This window comes from Pteronotus mesoamericanus, unplaced genomic scaffold (genome assembly GCF_021234165.1).
Source record: "Pteronotus mesoamericanus isolate MK-2021 breed Mesoamerican mustached bat unplaced genomic scaffold, CSHL_Meso_final scaffold_167, whole genome shotgun sequence".
NCBI lineage: Eukaryota > Metazoa > Chordata > Mammalia > Chiroptera > Mormoopidae > Pteronotus > Pteronotus mesoamericanus.
The window spans coordinates 1,015,154-1,024,233 of NW_026555308.1; positions in this window are offsets into that span (position 1 = coordinate 1,015,154).

Here is a 9,080-nt window from a genome sequence, read left to right on the forward strand (position 1 = left end):
GGCAGCTCTTCATATTTTTAATCACTACTATTTGAACATCTTTTTAATCTAATGACCTATACACTAACTCCTGTTAATAGAGCATTACTCAGGGGCAAATAAGATCCAGCAACTAAATGCATTAAATTTGTCACTAACTGTCCACTTGTAGATTATTTAAATTATTGAGCTCATACAACTCAATAACAAAAAAAATCCAATCAAAAAATAGGCAGAAGATATGAAAAGACTTTTTTAAAAGAGGATGTGATGGCCAATAGACATGAAAAGATGCTCAACATCATTATTCATCAGGGAAATGCAAATCAAAACCACAATGAGATACCACCTCATGAATGTCAAAATGGCTATTTTGAAAGTCAATCAACAAAGTGTGTTGGCAAGGATGTGGAGAAAAAGGAACTCTTGTGCACTGTTGGTGGGACTGCAAATCAATGCAGCCACTATGGAAAACAGTGTGAGGATTCCTCAAGAAACTAACAGTAGAGCTGCCATACAAACCAGCACTTCTGAAGAAGAAGAAGATTAATCTAAATGAGTAAAGAAGATGTGGTGTGTGTGTGTGTGTGTGTGTGTGTGTGTGTGTGTGTAATAGAGTATTATTCAGCAATAAAAAATAAATGAAATCTTAAAAAAGAATGAAATCTTGCCATCTGTGAAAAAATGGATGGACCTGGGGGTATTATGTTAAGTGAAATAAGTCAGACAGAGAAAGAGAAATACCATATGTTTTAACTTATATGTGAAATCTTTAAAAAAAAGCAAGTGAACAAACAAAACAAAACAAAAACAAACTCATAGAAATAGACATCAGACTGGTGCTTGCCATATAGGAGGGGAGGGAGGGAATGGGGGAAATAGGTGAAGAGGGATATAGCCAATAATATTGTGATAAATTTGTATGGTGACAGATGATTACTAGATTTATTGTGTTGATCGCATTGTAGAGTATGTAAATGATGAATCATTATATTGTACACCTGAAACTAATATAATACTGTATACCAAATATATTTAAATTTTTAAAAAACAATAAATAAAAATAAATTATTGAGATTTTCTTTTAAAAAGAGAAGACAACTTTGGTACTTATTATACAGCCATTATTACAAAAGAAAAACATATCAGAGGCAAGTTTTATATTATCAAAACATGGTTTTTATTTTTCCTCATTTTTTTAATTTCCCAAATAATAATGGAAAGCAAAATAATGTATCTGCATTTCTACCATTTCAAATTTAATACAGAAAGCTTTAAAATTATTTCCATATTCCTTTTAAGTCGCTGTATTTAAAAACAACCAGCATTTTAAATCAATTTTAAAGGAAAAAAAGAAAGTATAAAAATAGCATGCATTTTTCATTTGAGCTTCAGTGGAGGAATATAATCTTAAATTTTTGTTTGTATATTTTCATATTTTAGTAAATTAATTTTTGCTGAAAGCTGTTTAAGATTAAGCAAGAATAATGAGCCTCACCAGGACACAACAGGTTTTTCATAAGACATGTTGCTTTGAAACACCACCTTAAAGGAGTAGGATTGTTGATATTAACATTGAGATTGAGACCTCATTACTATACAAAGAATTCTTTTCTTTCATTATTTATAATAATTCTGTGAACTTGTTTTGTTCTTAACAGTAGAATTGACTTCTCAGTACATGTTGGATGAATGTGAACAGAAGCAAGGACAAAGAATGCCTAGCCTTGACACATGATGTAGAAGTCAAGGGTGAGTGAACAAAGGTCAGAACTGAAATAGCTTGTGTGTCTGGCGAAAGAAATAGGATGAGGCTATACCTGTCACCTCCCTGGAGCACGCAAGATGTCAAACCATCTGGGAAGCATGTCACAAAGGGGTGACAGAAAATACATAGTAAGCAACTTCACATATACTAATCAGTAGGGAAAAGTAACAATTCTATTAATGAATTATAAGACCACTTTTTATTTAACAATAAAATAACTTTTCTAAAGTGGCTCCTGTGATTACAGTATTTCTACCAGGAGCTGAAATACCTCCCCACTCTTCCATTTACTGAGGAAGCAGCCAACATTTAAATATGTTGTGGCCCTGGCTGGGTAGCTCACTTGGTCAGAGCATTGTTCTAATATGTCAAGGTTGTGGGTTCAATCTCTGGTCAGGGCACATACAAGGAGCAACAAATGAATACATAAATAAGTAAGAAAACAAATCAATGTTTCTCTCTCTAGCTTGTTCTCTCTCTCTACCACCCTCCCTCTCCTCTCTCTCTAAAATCAATAAATTAAAAATATTTTAAATAAATAAATAGGTTGTAGGTGTGCTAATTTTACAGATATGTTTGAGAGTTTGCAAAATTATGTCTGGAGAAAAGGAGTGAGGTAACTTGCAAGTAGGGTTGAAAGAACTAGACATGGAGAGTGGGTTTATGTGCTAAGCAAAGCAATTTAAGAGATATTGGGGCAAGTGAGAGGAAACAAGAGACAGAGTAAAAAGGACATTTTGGGGAGCTGGATTCATAAAAGTTTAAAGGAGCATTGAAAAGGAGAGAGTTCATGAAAAACAAAATAGTGCGAACTCTGGAGCAGCCTAAGGATAGAGTGTCCAGGAGTGTTCTGGAAAATCCTGGGGGAGAATCCATGCAAACTGCTGAGTCAGCATTTGGGGAGTTATGGTTATAAACAGATTCCTTCTCAAGCCTCAATGGTTTAAGCAAAAAAGAGCTTGATTTGTTCTACAAGCAAAGCAACTGAGAGAAGAAACATAAACGTTGGCATTTGACTGGAAGTAGTAAGAATCAAGGTTGAGCTACAAAGTGAAACTGGAAAACTTATTAAGAGCCTGATGTACAAGTTGATCTATAGTAAAGTGAATAATGAGCAGGGATTGGAATAATTTAGCATCTATTATTTACACACAGGGACTGCTCTATATGGCAGCATGTTCTTTTTGTGCTCTATGTGCCTGATGTACACTCTACCAAAGACAATGTGTTAAAGGAGAGAGTAGGAGGAGAAGATCATGAGCGCACAAAACATAGGATTTGGTCTTTGGAAGAGAATTTGGCTGCCCCCGAGCTGGCCCCACTGGAAAGTTACTCATGCGACATTAGAAAGGGCCCTTTTTTTTTTTTTTTTTTGGAGGGCTGTCATGGGCCACGTTTCATCACAATTTGTATTAGACCTATATAATTTCTAAAGGCCTTTCTAAATTTTATTGCAACACATCTTTACCAGCTACATTGCAAATAACCATATCACTGACCTCTCAAGTTCCAGCTCCACATTGCCAATCATCTGTGGGCATTTCTACCCACTTGAGAAACCAGGTATATCAAAGCTCTGTATATCTAAAACTAAACTCAGAAGCTCACCCCAAACCAGCTCCTCTTCTTCTAGTTCTGACATAAACATACATCTGGTAACCCAAGTTCAGAGCCTTGCAGGCAGCCTTGAATTCTCTTCTGCTCCACTTTTAGCTAATCAGGGGTCAGATTCTATTTTTCTTTGGAATATTTCTTGTGCCTGCCCTTGTCTCCCCATTTCTATTGCTACCAACTTCATTTAGGCCCTGGTGGCATTATACTGGAAGGCTGTAGGAGCGTGCTGCGGGGCTCTTTCCCTTCCCTGCTCCAGCCTATTTTACACTCTCCTGCCAGATTAAGCTTCTCATAGCTTCCATCACAGCATTCCCCTGATCTGGAACCTTCAGTACTGCCTGTCATAGGAGCCCAATTTTTTTTGCCTGTAAGAGGTCATATATAAAGGGCTTTGTGGGCCATATGGTTTGCCAAAGTGACTCAAAACTACCTTGTAGTGCAGAAAGCACCCACAGACAATACCAATAAATACAAATCACAATAAAACTTTATAAAACAGTGGATCAGATTTGGCCTTGAGCCATAGTTTACAAACCCCTGGGTTAAAGTGACATTTTTTTTTAGTTTGGTATTCATCACTTTCTAGAATTTGTACTCAATTTTAAACTCTAGCCTTCTCTCCCACCATTTCTCTAAAATATGCCCACTTCCTCAAAACTTTTTTCGTACTTTAAAAAATGTTTGTTTGTAGAGAGAAAAGCGAGAGAAAGAGAAACATTAATTTGTTGTTCCACTTATTTTTAGATTCATTGGTTGATTCTTGTGTATGTCCTGTCCAGGGGTTTAACCCACAACATTGGCGTATTGGAGCGATGTTCTAACCAACTGAGCTACCTGGCCAGGGCTTCTCAAGACTTTCACATACATAACAAATTCATGTTTAGAAATGAATTTCACACTGAAAATGTACACATATTTTTAAAGATATGTAACAATGATTCATACAGTGTCAAAAATGTCTTTTTTCCTATATTCTTCTCCACTTCATTGTCTGTGAGGTTGATGCTCACCACTTCATTACTACTTCCAGAAAATATTTTTAAGAGGTACCTTGACACCTGAGGCCACTATCCATTTTGAACAACTACTACTCATATTGATTATTTATCTTAGAGTTCAATATTACTCCAGAGTAAAAAATATGAATGCTTAAGAAAAGCAGAGACTTCCTCCTGAAACTGTGCTTTCCTCCACTTGGGTTCAAATCCCAGGCTTTGTTCTTTGTAAGTTTATTGACATGTTTAGGAATTTCCTCAGAGAATGATGGCCTATCTATATTGTTCACATATTTGGCATATACTAAAGGAAACAGGAGAAGACCACACTTACTCTGAGAAACAGACAATAGTATTTCTCAACATGCTTAATTTCAGTACAGTCAGATTTCTCTAATCTTAGCAGTTTTATCACACAGTTGTCCAAAATGAGAAAATAAATGGGGTTTAGGAGGAGCTAGCATAAATTGTAGAAAATAAAAAGTCAGGTTCTCTGCTCAGTGTCTCAACTTTGCCACTAATTAGTTGTGTCAGTCAAACAAAGTTTTCTGAGCTTCATGTTCCCTATCCATCAAATAAAAAGTTGGAACAGCCTTTGTCCAGTGGGACAAAGATAAATATAAAAATACAAACCATGTAGGAAAATGCAGTAGGTTTGTTTGTATAGTTGTCGGCCTCTTCTAGACTGAAACTCTTTGAACAGTTGTTCACCTCAGAATCTTCCCACTGCTAATGTAGGGCCTTGCATGTTGCTGGTGTTTGCTGAGGGAATTATTTGATGATCATGAATAATATCAGCCTCTAATATGTGGCAAAGCTGAAAAAAAAGGGGGGAGAGACCATTGTATTCACTCAGGGAGCAGAGAGGCTGCTTTGTGCCATAATGGGAAGATCAGATTTGTATTATAGGACTTATTTCTAGTTCCAGACCTTAACTTTGCTGTATAGTTTTAGAAGAGTTACTCAACTTTTCTAGACCTTAGAATGACATGTAAAATGTAAATAAACATCACTGTCCTCATTTTTAAACTCATAAGGTTCATAGTGCAGCCATCCCTATGAAATGATGGTTGAGAAAAAATGGAAGGCCACATTCCATTGATAACCATTACTAAATAGCATAATAACAGAAGTGGCATTCCTGCTTCATAGTATCTTTGCCTAGGAAGACTATGAAAACAGCTTGAAATGGCTCTACTATTCTACTTTTTCAACTCAATTTCTCCTAAATTAACCATAGATTCAATTATACAAAAGAAGCAGACAACTGTCACAAGTTTCCAGGAAGTGTCAATTTATCCTTCCGCTTTCCTTCTCAGAGCTCAGATGGAAATAGCCACCAAGGACCCTGCAGCCTTAGTAGTGCTCTATGGGTGTCACCATGTTCCACGCAGGAGACAGCCACAGGCCATCAAGCAGGAAATCCTTTCCCTTGTGTTGGTGTTGGTTCTCTTACACTTTTCGTATCATCTTTTTTTTGGGGGGGGGTCTCGACTGTTTAAAACCAGAGTCAATTACAAAGTTTTACTAGGCAAATTTTTTTCTTTTAAGACTATTGGCAAATTTATGAAAACCTTGATGACACTGATGAGTCAGTAGATTAGTAAATGGTGACAAATGTTCTTTTCATTTATTTAACATTTGTACTCATCTATCTCCAAAAGGATGTAAGGTACTGCACTGGGTTGAATAGTGTCTTCCCCAAATTCATGTCTGCTAGAACCTCAGATGTAATCTTTTTTTTGGAAATAGGGTCTTTGCAAGTGTAATTAGTTAAGAGGAGGTCACACTGGATTAGGGTGGGCCCTAAATCTAATGGCTAATATTTTTATAAGAATTGGAGAGGAGACACAGAAACATACAGGGAGAAGGCCATGTGACCATGGAGCAGAGATTAAAGTGATATGTCTACAAACCAAAGAATGTTAAGAATTGCTGACAGCCACCAGAAGCTAGCAGAGAGGCATGGAAAAGATTGTCCCTCAGGGATTCTAGAAGGAACCAACCTTGCCAACACTTTGTTTTCAGACGTCTGGTCTCCAAACTGTGAGAGAGAAAATTTATTTTAAATCCTCATCCAAGGACAACTTTTCATTGCTTTTAGAGAGGGGAAGAGGTAGAGAGGTAGAGAGAGAGAGAGAAATTGGTTACCTTCTTATATGCGCCTTGACCAGGGATGAACCTGCAACCCAGGTATGTGCCCAGAACTGGACTCAATCCTGCAACCTTTCAGTATATGGGATGACACTCAAACCAACTGAGCCACACTGGTCAGGGCAAGAGCGAATAAAATTCTGTTGTTTTAAGCCACCCAGTCTGTGGTAATTTGTTACAATAATCCTAGGAAACTAATAGAGGTGGTTCACAAATTAATTGTAATGCACAATAGAATGATTAAGAAAGCAACAAAAGGATCTGTAATAGTGTCAACAATAAAAACATTTTTTAAAAGAAATAAAGCAACAAAAGAGCCACCAATTACAAATAGTAGAGGGAATAAATGTGTCCAGGCATCCCAGATGAGCAGATTTAGGTTGTTTTTCTGGCTGCAGAATCACAAAAGAAAACACATTGAATTATACAGTTTTGATTCTCCAACAAAGAGAACATACAAGTTAATATAAGGAAACAGCCCTATTTATTCTCCCATGGAATTAAAAAAAAGAAATTTACTACAAATTTCCTTGCACAGGGCCATGAAGGAACATGATAAACATCAACTTTTAAAAAATTTCACCAAATACTGTTAGACCTCCCCAAAGCCTATAACCCATCTATCTAATCATGAGAAAAACTTGAGACAAATCCCAATAGAGGGGCGTTCTACAAAATACCTGACCAGTCCTCCTCAGAACTGTCAAGACCATCAAAAACAGTCTGAGAGAGGCGCAGACGGGTGGCTCAGTGGATTGAGCGCCCACCTGCAGACCAAAAGGTCGTGGGGTCCATCCCCCGTCAGGCCAATACCTGGGCTTCAGGCCAGCTGGGGGCGTGTGGGGGACAACTAATTAATATTTCTCACATCGATGTTTCTCCCCTTCTCTTTTTTTCTCCCTCCCCCTCTCTCTAAAAATAAATTTTAAAAGTCTTTAAAAAAAAAACAGTCTGAAAGATAGTCACAGCCAAGATGAGCCTAAGAGATGAGACAACTAAATGTAATGGGGGGTCCTGAGACAGAAAAAGAACATAAGGGAAAAAGTAAGGATATTGGAATAAACTGTGGACTTTGGTTGATTATAATGTATCAATACAGGTTTATTAATTGTAACAAATATACCATCTAATGTAAGCTGTTAATAATGCAGAAACTGGGTATAGAGTATAAGAAACTCTGAATGATCTTCTCAATATTTCCTTAAACCTTAAACTATTTTACAAAATAAAATCTATTTTTTTAAATTCGGTTAGATGGGCAATTCTCACATCAACTTTCTGTAAAAGACTAGCAAAGATTTCTATACCCTATGTTTTTACATCTAAAAATCTATTCAATATAACATAAAGAAAAGTGCACAGATTTTAAGTGTACAACTCAATAGATTTTCCACAAAGGGGACCATTCACCACCCAGAGCAAGAAACGGAAGGTAAGTGGCACCCCAGAATCCCCCTCCCACCTCTTCTTCTCCCCACCTACCTCCCACCAGGCAACCACGAACTGGAATTCTAAAGCCATGAATTAGTTGTGTTAAGTTTTGAACTTCATAAAAATAAATCATAAACTATCTCACACTATTTTTTAGTAGACACCACTATTCTCATCTCTAGGGCTTTTTAGCATTTTTCAAATCTTATATATTGTCCAAAAAAGTATCATTCTTTTACACTCCACCATGTCAGACATTCTAAGTAAAGTTTCCAAATCCATTAAAGTCATGAATTGTCTGCAATGTATTGTAACTAAGCTGACCTCCAACAAGATTGGCCATGCCAATCTCTTCACACTCAGGAGAACTAGTCACTTAAAGAGGATGGAAGACCAATCATTGATATCACCTTGTATTTGCAAATAATTTTCTTACTCATTTTGAGTAGGCTATTGGAATATGAAGGTGTGGAAAGTGTTTTTATTATTAAACAATTCACTATGACTCAATATGCTAAGTGTTGTAAATTCTTTACAGAAATATGCTCCTTAGAGAATGTTTAAAATTCAAGACCGAACTGCTTAAATGAGGTCAGAGGCATGGAAATGCAACTAAGTAGTGAATGTTTCAGCTTGGTGTCACAATCAGAGTGAAAATCCTGAAGAAATTGTGACTACCTTCAAAGTGGATTAGAATGCAGGACTTAATGGGGTAAATGAGGCTTTATGAGGCATAAAATAGGCATAACCCTAAAATTAACAATGGGAGTTGCGGGAAGGCCTGAGGAATGGTATGGGGAATGGAGAAGAAACATGTAGTCCAAAGACAATGGAATAATTCATATTAAAAAGAGAGCTTCACCTGGCTGGTGTGGCTCAGTGGACTGAGCGCCGGTCTGCAAACTCAGATGACACTGGTTGGATTCCCAGTCAGGGTCACATGCTTCGGTTGCAGGCCAAGTCCCCAGTTGGGGACATGTGAGAGGCAACCAATTGATGTATCTCTCACATATCAATGTTTCTCTCCGTCTCTTTCTCTCTCCCTTTCCTCTATCTAAAAATAAATAAACAACTCTTTTTTGGTAAAAAAGATTTTTTTATCTATTGTTTGTAAGACAGACAATAACAAATGTTGATGG